General features: G+C 46.5%; 1 long non-coding RNA gene and 1 pseudogene across 1 annotated transcript; one reads left to right on the top strand and one right to left on the bottom strand.

Moving 5' to 3' along the window:
• Positions 1-230: 230 nt before the first annotated feature.
• Positions 231-7,596, bottom strand: LOC132658257 (uncharacterized). The gene is made up of 2 exons (XR_009597620.1): positions 6,139-7,596; positions 231-5,691 (listed from the first exon to the last, which is right to left on the bottom strand). It is a non-coding gene; the product is annotated as an uncharacterized LOC132658257 (long non-coding RNA).
• Positions 5,751-7,938, top strand: LOC114109640 (BOLA class I histocompatibility antigen, alpha chain BL3-7-like; annotated as a pseudogene).
• The last annotated feature ends 6,068 nt before the right edge of the window (positions 7,939-14,006 follow it).

Genomic DNA, 14,006 nt, shown 5'->3' with positions numbered 1-14,006 from the left:
TCCTCGCTGTACCCAGGATAAATCCAACTTGATTGCCAACAGATTTGCTTCTGATGATCTTTGGCTGAAGATTATTGAGACATGTTACCTGTTTGCCAAAAGTTTTTATGTGTCCTCCATTGGAATAGGGGCATATGTTTGTATTCTGTGAGTGTCTGATTGACATAGGAAAGATTTCTCTGTTTTGATGGCTTTTAATCTTTGGGTCATAAAACTCTTCATTCCACAAGTGTAAAAAATTTATGTATATTTTTATCTAGGAGAGAGGGGTCCAAGGTTGAAGAGAAACAGAACTGATTGAATTTGGAAAGAAAGTATAGCAGAAGCAGTAAGTAAAAAGTAATAAGGTGCTGGATTCTAATGTTCTGCTTTACAACTTTACAAGTATGTACAAGTCTTACAAAGTATTGATATCTGTTGTGTTCAAAAAACACTTTCTTTTGGGCTAAATGAAGCCTTCTTTGTCTCCTTATGTTTACCAGGTTTAGGAAAACACCAAGAGATCAAGGATTATATATAGTGATGAGCAGTTTTGAACACTTACAACCTTAAGGTGATAAACCATGGTTTGGCTAATGTCTGAACACTCTATCTGTTAAAATACACAATAAAGAAACTTTCAGAGCATTCTGTATTTAAAGATATATCTAAGACCTGCACAGACAAATCCATAACTTCAATATTAAGATTATTTTAACGTGCATCAACCTATGAGTCACACAGGATCTTTTAGGGGAAAGAGACAGGAGATTAATTAACAATATTCTACATATGCATTGACTACTATGCTAGCTAGTAGCCACATGTTGCTATTTAAATTAAATAAAAGTGCTCAGCACAACAGTCACTTTAAGGTGCTAAATAGCCTCATGGAGCTACTGGCTACCTGACTGGACAGCACAAACATAGAACAATTCTTTCACCACAGGATGTTCTGTTGGAGTGGACTGCTCTTCATGATTTGTGGGCCTCGAGTCAGGTGCACTAAACCATGTGAGTTGAAAGGGCCAATATTATTTTTCTTAGACACTATGTCAGATATCTGTCTGGGATATGAATACATATTAAGCCACTGTGTAACAAAATCAACTAGGTTATGAGTGGGTCTGGCACCTCAGGTACAAACTCTTCCACTTCCAAAGGGGAAACACCTGCCCCCACCTCCCTTCCCAGACTGAGAACACTCTCTGGCATCACTTTCTAGGGGGTGAGTTCTCTCCTTGAGGAGCCCAGGAGCAGGGCCCTCAGTTAAGTCTGGGGAGGCAGGGAGTCCAGCTCAGGTAAAAGCATTTTCCAAAATGAAGAGGAGGCGAAGGCAGGGATCAGTTGAGAGACACCCTTGTGCATTCAAAACAGCAATTCTCAGAGTGTTGTCTGTGGAACGCTTGATGTCCCTGAGACCCTTTCATGAGATCCCTGAGGTGAAAGCTACTTTCATAGCATCACTCAGATATTATTTGGCTTCTCACTCTGTTGACATTTGCTTTGATGTATAACAGCAGTAATGGAGACTATGGTAGCAAACTTAACTAGTAATTATTTTCACCAAAACTTTCTTGTAGGAAATAAGAAAACTAATAATCAGGTTTGCTTTAAAACATCCAGAATGACACATTAAAAATTCTCATCTGTCCTTAATAAACAAAATGGAAAAGAATACGAAAAAGAATATATCTATACACATGTATCAGAGAAGGCAATGACACCCCACTCCAGTACTCTTGCCTGGAAAATCCCATGGGTGGAGGAGCCTGGTGGGCTGTGGTCCATGGGATCGCTGAGAGTTGGACACGACTGAGCAACTTCACTTTCACTTTTCACTTTCATGCATTGGAGAAGGAAATGGCAACCCACTCCAGTGTTCTTGCCTGGAGAATCCCAGGGACGGGAGAGCCTGGTGGGCTGCCGTCTATGGGTTGCACAGAGTCGGACATGACTGAAGCAACTTAGCAGCAGCAGCAGCAGCATACACATGTATAAGTGAATTACTCTGCTGTACAGCACAAATTAACATTATAAATCAAATAGTCTTCAATAAAATAAATTTTTAAAAATAAACTAAAAAAGTTTATGTTTCCTAATCATCAGTCTTAAATACACATTTTAAAACTATCTTCTGTGATTACACAGAAAGTACACATCAAGCACTTCTACTACATTTCAAAGTCCTATGGCCCAAGAAAAAATTCTATGTGCTCTGAACTACCCCCTTTTTCATGGAAAACAACTGTTATTGAAAGAATGAATGAGCAGAAAGATCTGTATAATTTAGTGAAACAATGCAGTACTTTGTAAAAATCTTGTATTAGTACAAGAGATGTTCAATGAGCAAAACAGGCTTATGTATTTTAATGTAACCCAAGAGAAAATAGTCAATGATATTGTTTCAGGCCCACTGTGGAAAAACCTTTGAGAAACTACATTTGTACAGTTTTAGCTTTGTAACCAAGATGAACATCCACAATTATCTGAAAAGATTATTAAAAAATACTACTCCTACCTATGTGCGGGCTTTTTCACTTTCACAGACTACCTTCAAAATAACAGATTCAATGCAAACACAAACCTGAAAATCCAGTGGTCTTCTAGCGAAAGAGACAGGAAAGATACTTGGAAAAAATGTAAAAAGCTCTATGCTTCTCACCACCCTGTTTATTCTGGGAAATAGTTATTCACATTAAACACATGGGTTGTTAATATTATTCTAAATAAACAAACAAAAAAATTTTTAAGTGTATTATTCGTAGTATGGAAATTATGCATAGAAGTGGTACTATCCTTAGGGTCCTCCCAAATTTGTAAGATTGCGTAGATATTTTAATCAAAATCGCAAACAGCCCCAGAGCTAGGACTCAGGGGGACAATGGGACAAAGAGCTCTCAGAGGGGAGTTCAGTTCAGTTCAGTTGCTCAGTCATGTCCGATTCTTTGTGACCCCATGGACTGCAGCACGCCGGGCCTCCCTGTCCATCACCATCTCCTGGAGCTTATTCAGAGTCATGTCCATTGAGTCAGTGATGTCATCCAACCATCTTATCCTCTGTCATCCCCTTCTCCTCCTGCCTTCAATCTTGCCCAGCACAGGGGTCTTCTCCAATGAGTCAGTTTGTCCCATCAGGTGGCCAAAGTATTGGAGCTTCAGCTTCAGCATCACTCCTTCTAATGAATATTCAGGACTGATTTCCCTTCAGATTGACTGGCTTGATCTCCTTGCAGTCCAAGGGACTCTCAAGAGTCTTCTCCAACACCGCACTTCAAAAGCACCAATTCTTCAGTACCCAGCTTTCTTTACAGTCCAACTCTCACATCCACACATGACTACTGGAAAAACCATAGCTTTGAGTAGATGGACCTCTGTTGACAAAGTCATGTCTCTGCTTTTTAATATGTTGTCTAGGTTGGTTGTAGCTTTTCTTCCTAGGAGCAAGTGTCTTTTCATTTCATGGCTGCAGTCACCATCTGCATGATTTTGGAGACCCCAAAAATAAAGTCTGTCACTATTTCCATTGTTTCCCCATTTATTTGCCATGAAGTGGTGGGACCAGATGCCTTGATCTTAGTTTTCTGAGTGTTGAGCTTTAAGCCAACTTTTTCACTCTCCTTTTTCACTTTCATCAAGAGACTCTTTAATTCCTCTTTGCTTTCAGCCATAAGGGTGGTTGTCATTTGCTTATCTGAGGTTATTGATATTTTCCTTGGCCATCTTGATTCCAGCTTGTGCTTCATCCAGCCCAGCATTTCGCATGATGTACTCTGCATATAAGTTAAATGACCAGGGTGACAGTATACAGCCTTGACATATTCCTTTCCCAATTTGGAACCAGTCTGTTGTTCCATGTCCAGTTCTAACTGTAGCTTATTGACCTGCATACAGATTTCTGAAGTAGGCAGTTCAGGCTATCTGGTATTCCCATCTCTGGAAGAATTTTCCACTGTTTGTTTTGATCCACACAGTCAAAGGCTTTGGCATAGTCCATAAAGCAGAAGTAGATGTTTTCTCTCTTGCCTTTTCAATGATCCAGGGGATGATGGCACTTTGATCTCTGGCTCCTCTGACTTTTCTAAATCCATCTTGAACATCTGAAACTTCAGCATTCAGGTTCTGTTGAAGCCTGGTTTGGAAAATTTTAAGCATTACTTTACTAGCATGTGAGATGGGTGCAATTATTGGGTAGCTTCAACATTCTACCTAGCAGGAGAGTACCAGGGTCCAGCTCCTGTTGGATCCAGGGTATCTTCAGGGGGATGGCGTCAGTGACTGAAATTTATTTACTTAGAGATATAGAAGGAGATAAAGAAAGAATTTTTCAGTTAAGTGAATAGAGGAGAGAAAGAGGCTGATATTCCTTGGTTTACACAGAAAGCCAATAAAGCCCCAGCACGAGACTTGCACTATTCACATAGGCTGCAGGTGCCCTCTTCAATAGCTGAAAGTGCCCCACCTTGGGCACCTTCTTGAGTGGGTTTTAGAAGCCCAGGCAGGAAAGTGAACTCAGAGGGCCCCTGCGCTCCAGGGAATTAGCCTGAAGAGAAAGGAAAAGAAAGGAAGAAAGAACAACATGAGGAGGCCAAGCGATGGTGAGGCGAGGCCCACAACTTTATTTTCAAAGGGAGCTTTTATACCTTAAGTTATACATAGAGAATAATGGAAAAATGCAGAGTCAGCAGTCCTGACCCTTATCGAGACCAGGCTTTCTTTCTGTATACCTATCTGTACACATAGGTCTTAGGTGATTTACATCAACTTATGGCCAGGAGGCCTATTAGTGTTTTATGACCCTTTTCTGATAAGGGTCCGTCAACCAGAAAACGTATTCTCCCTAAAAGTGTTGTTCTTTCTAAAGTCTGGTGCCACTCTCAGAAAGCACTAAATAAAGTTACATTCCTATAGGGCAAAGGTGTAGTGGGCTATAACAAGGAAAGAATTTATTAACTCAAAGTTTCATGTTGTTAATATCAAGGCCACTACTTATATTTCAACTATATTAATTAATGCACTCCCAGGTACACAATGAAAGATATAAAAATTTGGCGGCACGTATTGGCTCAACAATGAAACCCTTAACCACTTCTAGTCTAATGATTTTTAACTCCTCAAAAGGCTCTATATTCCTAGAATCTTTTAAGCTTCCTATGCTTCTCGCGGTTGGGGGGGCTATAAACAAACACAGGCCTAGTTGTAAAAGTCCAGATAAACCTGTCAGGCAAGTTACAGAGCCATCAGAGGGGTTTGAATTGAAACACTCCCATTATGCCCAGGAGATTTATTTACTAGAGCTCTAAGTTGATTTTCTTTAGAGAAACGTGGTTGGGGATAGCCCCCTGTTAATGTCAGAAGAGTTTGGTGAAAGGCAGAAAATAGTAAGACAGATTTTGGTTTTGGGGAAGATGTTCAAGCAGGTCCAGGGGGTCCCTCGAGTCCTGATTGGCCTTTGCCCTTCAGGTCTCTTCCTCATGACCTTTACCATGGGTGGGATCTCCCATGCTCCCGGCTGGAGGGGAGGGATCAGGGCAAAGTCCCAGGTGCCTGGAGGGCAAGCTGCTCAGGATCTCAGGGTCAAGGGTGGTGTCTGGGGCTGGAACGCTCCATGTTGGGGATTCCCCTTCTCGATTTTCGCTTTCTCTCTCTTAGCCCTGCAGCCTGGATATTATGATGCAGCTCCAGATCTCACTGCCACTGGGTGCACGGTTTCTAGAAAAACCAATCATTGGATCCCAGTTATAAAGTCTCCACCAACCCGCCCAGACCCTGCTTCTTCCCAGACCCAGAGGATGCGAGTCATGGGGCCAGGAACCCTCCTCCAACTGCTCTCGAGGATCCTGGTCCTGACCAAGACCCTAGCTGGTGAGTGTGGGGTTGGGAGGGAACGGCCTCTGCGTGGAGGGGCAAAGGGACCGCCAGGGAGTCTGGGGGTCAGGACCCCAGACATGGAGTGACCCTGACGCCCCTGCCCAGACCCCACCCTCCCCGGGTCCCGGCCTGTCCCTGCCTTGCTTCCCGACTCCTCTTTTCTACCCCTTTCTAAGTTTGGACAGGTTTTCGACCGCTTCCATCTCCCGGCCCTACACGCCCTCCTCCCTCCCGGCCCCATCACCTCGACCGGGGACCACGCAGGGAGGAGGTCAGGTCGGGTCTCACCCCTTCCTGCCTCCAGGCTCCCACTCGCTGACGTATTTCTATACTGCTGTGTCCCGGCCCGGCCTCGGGGAGCCCCGCTTCATCACTGTTGGCTACGTGGACAACACGCAGTTCGTGCGGTTCGACAGCAACGCCCGGGATCCAAGGATGGAGCCGCGGGAGCGGTGGGTGGAGCAGGAGGGGCCGGAGTATTGGGATCAGGAGACGCGATTAGCCAAGGACGCAGCACAGACTTTCCAACTGAACCTGAACAACCTGCGCGGCTACTACAACAAGAGCAAAGCCGGTGAGCAACGCAGGCCCGGGTCCGGGTCACGGCCCCCATCCCCAGGGACCAGAGGGGTCACCCCGAGTCTGCGAGTCCGAAGGTCACCCCAACACTGCAGAACACACCCGGCCCCCGGCCCGGGAGGAGACGGGGCGGGGGAGCTTGACCCGGTTTCATTTCACTTTGGGTTTAATCACCGCGGGTGGTCGGGGTGGGTCAGGGTCTCACACCCTCCAGCTGATGTACGGCTGCTACGTGGGGTCGGACGGGCATCTCCTCCACGGGTATGACCAGTTCCGCTACGAAGGCAGAGATTACATCGCCCTGAACGAGGACCTGCGCTCCTGGACCGCGGCGGACATGGCGGTTCGGATCTCCAAGCGCAAGTGGGAGGCGGCAGGTGATGCGGCGCAAGTGAGGATCTACCTTGAGGGCAAGTGCGTGGAGTCGCTCCACAGATACCTGGAGATCGGGAAAGACACGCTGAAATAGCTGGTCAGCGGTGCCCTTTGACCCTGGCCACCATCTTGTGATCCATGACTTTCTCTCTCAAGGCCTCTTCTCACCCTGAGAGCATCTTAGGAGGCCTGACTCCAGCTTTTCTGAGTCATTCAGCCTCCACCAGAGTCAGGACCTTTAGTCTATATTCTCCCCCTCACATTTTTAGAGCACCTATCCTAGTCTCTCATTCTAGAAATTTCCAAGGACTAATATAGATCATCCCTGATCTCTGACTTGAGGCTGTTATCTAGCTCTTGTGCTGCTTTTTTCAAAACCATGCTCCTAAATGTTCCATAGCTCAGAGGGTAAAAAAATCTCATAATAAGCTTCAGGATCTGATGTACAGCCTGGTGACTATAGTTAATAATTGTGTATTGTATACTTTAAAAATGATCTTAATCATTCTCATCAACCCTGTCAAATAGACACACACATAAGGTAAGTGGATGAATATGTTAATTACCTTCACAATGTCCATATATACCAAAGCAACATGTAGTACACTCTAAATGTGTACAATTTTTGTAAAGTATACCTCAGTAAAGCTGGGGATAAAATCACTGTTCTGTCCTTCCTCAGAATGGTCACATGCTGCTGCTTCACTGCCCCATGGAGGTTACACAAACTGTGAATTTTCTGATTCTTCCTCAGACCCTCCAAAGGCACATGTGACCCATCACCCCATCTCTAAGCGTGTGGTCACCCTGAGGTGCTGGGCCCTGGGCTTCTACCCTGAGGAGATCTCACTGACCTGGCAGTGCAGTGGGGAGGACCAGACACAGGACATGCAGCTTGTGGAGACCAGGCCTTCAGGGGATGGGACCTTCCAGAAGTGGGCAGCCCTGGTGGTGCCTTCTGGAGAGGAGCAGAGATACACGTGCCATGTGCAGCACGAGGGGCTTCAGGAGCCCCTCACCCTGAGATGGCGTAAGGAGGGGGATGGGGCGAGAGCATCCTCTAAGATAAAGCAGGAGCCCTTCAGGACTCAGTTCAGCAAGTTCAGGACTCAAGCCTGAGATCAGGGCCTCTTCCCTTGCCTCCAGAGACCCTCCTCAGACACTCTTCCTCACCATGTGCATCACTGTTGGCCTGGTTCTCCTCGTGGTGGCTGTGGTGGCTGGAGCTGTGATCTGGAGTGAGTTTTCTTGTCTCATTGGGGCTTTCAAGCCCAGGTAGTTTACCTGCCTGGTTCCTGGAAAGTATGCTCCTCACACGCATGGAGTCTGGAGCTGATGCTAACATTTTGCTTTTCTAAAGCATGTATGAAAATGAAAGAGAAAATTTTCACCTTACTAATTCCAGTTGGGGACCCGGTTTCCAGCACTTGAAGGTCAAAGGGAGGTCCTTGATGAGGACAGACCTGCAGGAGAGCAGGTGGCCCAGTCCTTACCTGGCTCCCTTCTCTGTGTTCCTGATCCTAGCATGAATTTTGACCACAGTTCCAGAAAGTTCTCTGGGGTCCAGAACTAGGGGTTCCTGTAGGGTCTCATGACTCAGCCTTCTCCCTGGCCTCTCACATGATATTTTCTTCTCACGGGTGAAAAAAGACGGACCTACACCCAGGCTGCAAGTAAGTATGAAAGGGGTGATTCCTGAGACCCTTGTGAGGGTCCAGAAAGGAGGCAATGGGGGGCTCACCCTCCTCGAAGTTCCTTCTCTAGTTTCTCTCCTGTGGGTTCTGACCACGTCCTGGTCTTGTTCTCCCCAAGGCAGTGACAGTGCCCAGGACTCTGATGTGCCTCTCGTGGTTCCTAAAGGTGAGACCCTGGAGGGTATAGATTGAAAGGGGGATGGGGCAGAGGGGACACATTGGACGGCAGGGATCTTTGAGTGGGACATGTGGGCATATGGGGGTCTGTGGAGAATGTCCGCCCTTGCATGACTGACCTGAACTGGTTCCTGATTCTTTTCTCTCACAGTGTGAGACAGCTGCCTTGCGAGGACTGAGTGATGCTCAGTCCTGCTTTGTGACATCAGATCCCCTGACCCCTCTTTCTGCAGCTGCATCTGAATGCATCTGTGCTTCTATTAGCATAACGTGAGGAGGTGGGGAGACTGGCCCACCCCTGCCCACCGCGCCCCCTCCCCATCTGACCTGTGTTCTGCTCCCTGTTGGACTCCCTTGTTTCAGCAGAGGCGGGGCTGGGCCCTTTCTACCTTTGTCTTAACTTCGTGTTGTGCTGAGAAATACTGAAAATAAGAATCTGGATGTGAATTTGTTTTTCCTAATCCATGTCATGAGGGTTGATGGATTAATAAAGAAAAAGATTCTTAAAGTTTGAGACAGGAAAACAAACGGAACCACTGAGAATCTTCCAGCATCTACATGTTTGCTGTGCTGAGTCTGATCTCAGTGGGACCACAGAAGGATATGAGGAGGTATGAGCCCTCTCCAGAGAGTTTTGAGTCCTTTGTGGGCTTCAGAGTGGTCACTGGTTGGATGGGTCATCTTCTCTGTTTCTTTGTCCTTTTCCCTTCAGTAGAAACTTGTCCCACCAGAACCTGTGATCACAGGGACTCACAGGCAATCCAGGAGCTCAGCCAGATTGGGAACAACTGAGGTCAGTGATCAGAGAGCGTTCGGAATGGGGAGGAGTCTTAAATCCACACTTCAACAGCTGTACTTTCCTGGGAAGACAAGGGCTAGAGATGCATACTGGTTTCTCTACCCTGAGGTACATAGCCAGGTGGAAGACTGAAGAAGTGTTATAAGCTCAGAATAATGAAAATCAATGAATCCTGCTGTTTGAAGCTATTACCTAAATGGATTTCTCACTCATTCCTTAGTGTAAACAACAGAATACAAATTTTTCTGTTACATAAATGAAAATTGTGTGTATGTGTACTCATTTCATTTGGAAAAGCCACAGAATAAGCTTGAAGCTACCCAGCCAGGAACAGAATCCACAATCCTCCTAAATGGGGTCCCACATCGGACCCTCTGGCCCCAGCTGAGCACAGATGTCACAACTCACACCACTGACCCCATTCCGGGCTGGGACTGCTTTCATTACTTCCCTTGGCAAATGGGTGTCATTACTGCCATTCATGTCACCTTTGCCAAATGCATTCTTCACTGTTTCAGCTTATGTCACCACCCCCTGAGCCAGAGTCAGTATGTGGTCACCTCACTGTGGGCTTATACTGTGTCCACTTGCAAGAATGTTGGGGAAGCAAGTATCCTCTCATATGGAGGGAGGTAGTCTCTGCCTTCTACCAGGGCACTTAAAGTCTGGGATTCCCCTAACATGGGAAGAGGGTACAGTTACTGGGGGTGGAGGTTGGGAATGAGAGATGGAAAAAGAATGACAAATTTCATTTTGGTTTTGGCTGTATTTGAACATTGCTACAGACCAGTAGTGCCTCCCCTTCTAAATGTGTCTGAAGCTTCCCTGGTGGCCCACTGGTTCAAAATCTGCCTGCCAATGCAGGGAACATGGTTCAATCCCTGTTCCGGGAAGATCCCACCTGCCGCGGAGCAACCGAGCCCACTGGCCACAGCTACTGGAAACCACATGCTCTAGAGCCCGTGCTCTGCAACAAGAGAAGCCACCACAGTGAGAAGCCCCCGCTCTCCACTACTGGAGAAAGCCTGTGCACAGCAATGAAGACCCAGCACTACCAAAAATAAATAGATAATTTTTTTTAAAGTGTATGAAGGTTATGCCCGTCCCACCATTGTACATTAGATTTTGATACACATGGCAAGATTCCATTATTTCATATGGCAGACTAATATTCCTCTTCTATTTTCATAACCATTCAATCAATGGGCACTTAGGCTGTCTCTATATCTTGACTATTGTGATAAGCAATACTACAGTGCACATGGGGTGGACATCTTTTTTCTTCCCACTGATCAAGCTGGCTTTAACTGTTGACACAAAAATTTGCATGTTTCATACTAAAACTGGCCCTGCACAGGTGTCTGATGAATGACCTTTTGACAACAGAGCCCCCTTCCCCCATCATGCACCACCATTTTTCAACATGGGTCCCCTGAAGAAGCAAGTAATTCAGATGCAGCTCTGAAGAGCAGATTACCTCACCTTTTTCTTGCCTTCAAAGTCCTTTTCCCATGTCTAAGACCACCCTGCTTCGGGGATGGGGTGGGGGAGGAGAAGACAAGCATTCATCTTGTAGGATCTTATTTCCCCCACCAGGGATTGAACCCAGGGTCCTTGGAGGTGAAAGTGCTGAGTCCTACTCACTGGACCCCCTGGGATTCCCCTGGCCTTTGGGGAAGAAAACATTCGATCTGTCCTCCGTCACCTCACTTGGCCACCTTGTGACTAAATCCTTTCTCTGCTGCAATCCTTGGCATGTTGTGGTTTTGGCTCGCTGCTTACTGGGCAGATGAACCTGTCTCAGTAACATCCTCACTTCCAGGAGGGCTCTAGGCTTCACAACCTTGCCTTCTGCCTCCCACTCGCCTTCCAGACAGCAGCAGAGGAGGGAGGTGCAGGCAGAAGGGCTTCCTTTAGTAGAGGCTTGACGGGGTGGGGAGGGCGGGGCATGGCACTGGCCAGTCAGAGGCACCTGAAGAAGAGCTTGGGGCCTTGGTCCAGGGTGCACCCTTTGGGGCCCAGCTGGCAGGCAGGGCATCACGGTTCTCAGAGGAGAGACGGCTGCTGCACCATAACCTTGTGCCAGAGGCCCAGGCCCAAGGGCCTGGACAGCACAACCTGACAGGTGGAAGAAGTTGAGGCCTCAGGAACAATCCCGGAGGGCAGCCAGGAGCTCCTCCAGGCCAGTTCAGCTGATCTCAGGGTTGGCAGACAGGTGAGAGTCCAGTGAGGAGCAGAGGCAGAGACATCTGTTCAGAGCTCTTCAGGCCACGTTGCCCAGGTGGCTTGCCGACAGGTTCAGGCACCCCAGGCGCAATCTTTCTGGATCGGGTAGCTGACCAGGGTCCATGAGACCTGGGTCACTCTTGCTAGCAGCCACAGTGCTTAGCTCCAGGTCCAGGAGGCGATGGGTCGGCAGGCTGCTCAGGGCCTGGGCGAGGGCAGTGGCTCCCAGGCCATTGTAGGACAGAGCCAGTGTCTTCAGGCACCGGGCGTCTTGGAAGGTGCTGCTCAGGGCCACAGGGCCACCTGGTGGTTCAGGGAAAAGCTGGGGCCTAAGGCACAGGCTTGGAGGTACACGGTGCTGAGCGAGGGGCAGGCCTGCAGGACGGAGGCCAGAGCCTGGCCACAGCCATCCCACCAGGAGTTCCCCTAGCTGGTGGCAGACGGCGGCCTCCTCCTGCAGCTGCTCACTCCTCTGTACTCTAGCCTTGGCCTTGCTCAGCTGGCAAAACTTGTGGTCCAGGCTCATACTCAGGGGTTCGTTCACCCAGTTGCCCCACCCAGGGTTCTGGACATCCCACGTTCTCCATCGCCATGACTGCCACATCTCTTTTTGAGTTAGTGTTTTCATTTTCTTCAGATAAACATCCAGAAGTAGAATTGCTAGATCACATGGTAGTTCCATTTTTAATTTTTTGAGAGATCTCCATACTGCTTTCCATAATGGCTGCTCTAATTTTGTATTCCCACCAACGGTACATAAGAGTTCCTTTTTCTCCACATCCTCGTTCACATTTGTAGAAGACTTTAACTATCTGGTGTAAAGTTATCCGGGGTATCTGGTGGCTCAGACGGTAAAGCGTCTGCCTGCAATGCGGGAAACCCGGGTTTGATTGCTGGGTCGGGAAGATCTGCTGGAGAAGGAAATGGCAATCCACTCCAGCGCTCTTGCCTGGAAAATCCCATGGAGGGAGGAGCCTGATAGGCTACAGTCCATGTGGTCGCAAAGAGTCAGACACAACTGAGCGACTTCACTTTCATTTTAGTTAAAGCCCAGCTTATCAATTATTTCTTTTATGGATTGTGCCTTTGCTGTTGTATCTAAAAAGTCATTACCATACCCAGAATTCATCAAGGTTCTCTCCTATATCATCTTCTGGGGGTTGTATAGTTTAACATTTTACATTTAGGTCTATACTCCATTTTGAGTTAATTTCTGTGAAGGGTGTAAGTCTGTACGCGACTGATGTTTTTTCAAATAGATGTCCAGTTGTTCCAGCACCATTTAGTAAAGAGGTTATCTTTCGTCCATTGTATTGCCTTGCTCTTTTGTCAAGGGTCAGTTGACAATATTTATGTGGGTCTATTTCTAGGCTCCTTATTCTATTCAGTTGATCTACATTGACCCTTAGCATCCACAGGGGATTAATTTCAGGGCCCTCAAAGATACCAAAGTCTGTGGACGCTCGAGTCCCTTTTAAATGATGTCAACCTGCACACATCCTCCTGTGTACTTTAAATCATCTCTAGGTTACTTCTAATACCTGTAATTCAATACCTGTAATTGCTATGGAAATGGTTGTAAATACAATGTAAATGCTATGTGAATAGTTCCCAGTGTGTAGTAAACTCAAATTTTGCTTTGAGGAACTTCTGGGAATTTTTTTTTTTTTCATGTTGAGGGCAATGGTTTGCCCGGTTTCCTCTCTTTTATGAATTCTAGAAGAATTGGTAATTTTTCAGCTCATTCGGGTTTTTACTTCTCTTAAGGACAGAAAGGTGATTTCCAAGCTGCTTATTTGTAGAACTGAAACCAGAAACTCCCCAAAGATCTTTTCACGGAACTTCCATTTTCAGTTTCTAGAAAAGATGAGCTATAGTATTATGGACAAATCCTTCCACTGAAAAGAGGTAAAAATACCATGTTAAACTCAAAAACCATCTTCTTAAAAGCATCAACGAGTTGACAAGATAGTAATAAATGATTTAGCCTCCCAAAGAAGGGAAAGATCCTGCTTGCCCTTCATGGAGAACAGTGTCCTGGAAATGGAGAAGCAGCTCTGTAAGTTTATTGCACCAGAGTCCACACATGGCAGTCCTCCACTTCCAGCTCTTCGCCCCCAAGTTCCTGACTTTTTCTACCCATCTGTCTTCCCTTTCAAACTTAAACCAAGTTTTTAAAATTCTGATTAAAATGTATACAGATATTCTATAATAGATGATAAAGTATGTTCACTATAGAAAATTTATAAAATGATGAAAATAAATGATACTAAAAATAGCTGTAGCCTTCACCCTTGGAAATATTC

Source organism: Ovis aries, chromosome 20 (genome assembly GCF_016772045.2).
Source record: "Ovis aries strain OAR_USU_Benz2616 breed Rambouillet chromosome 20, ARS-UI_Ramb_v3.0, whole genome shotgun sequence".
Lineage (NCBI taxonomy): Eukaryota > Metazoa > Chordata > Mammalia > Artiodactyla > Bovidae > Ovis > Ovis aries.
This window is presented reverse-complemented; position numbering and strand designations above follow the sequence as displayed.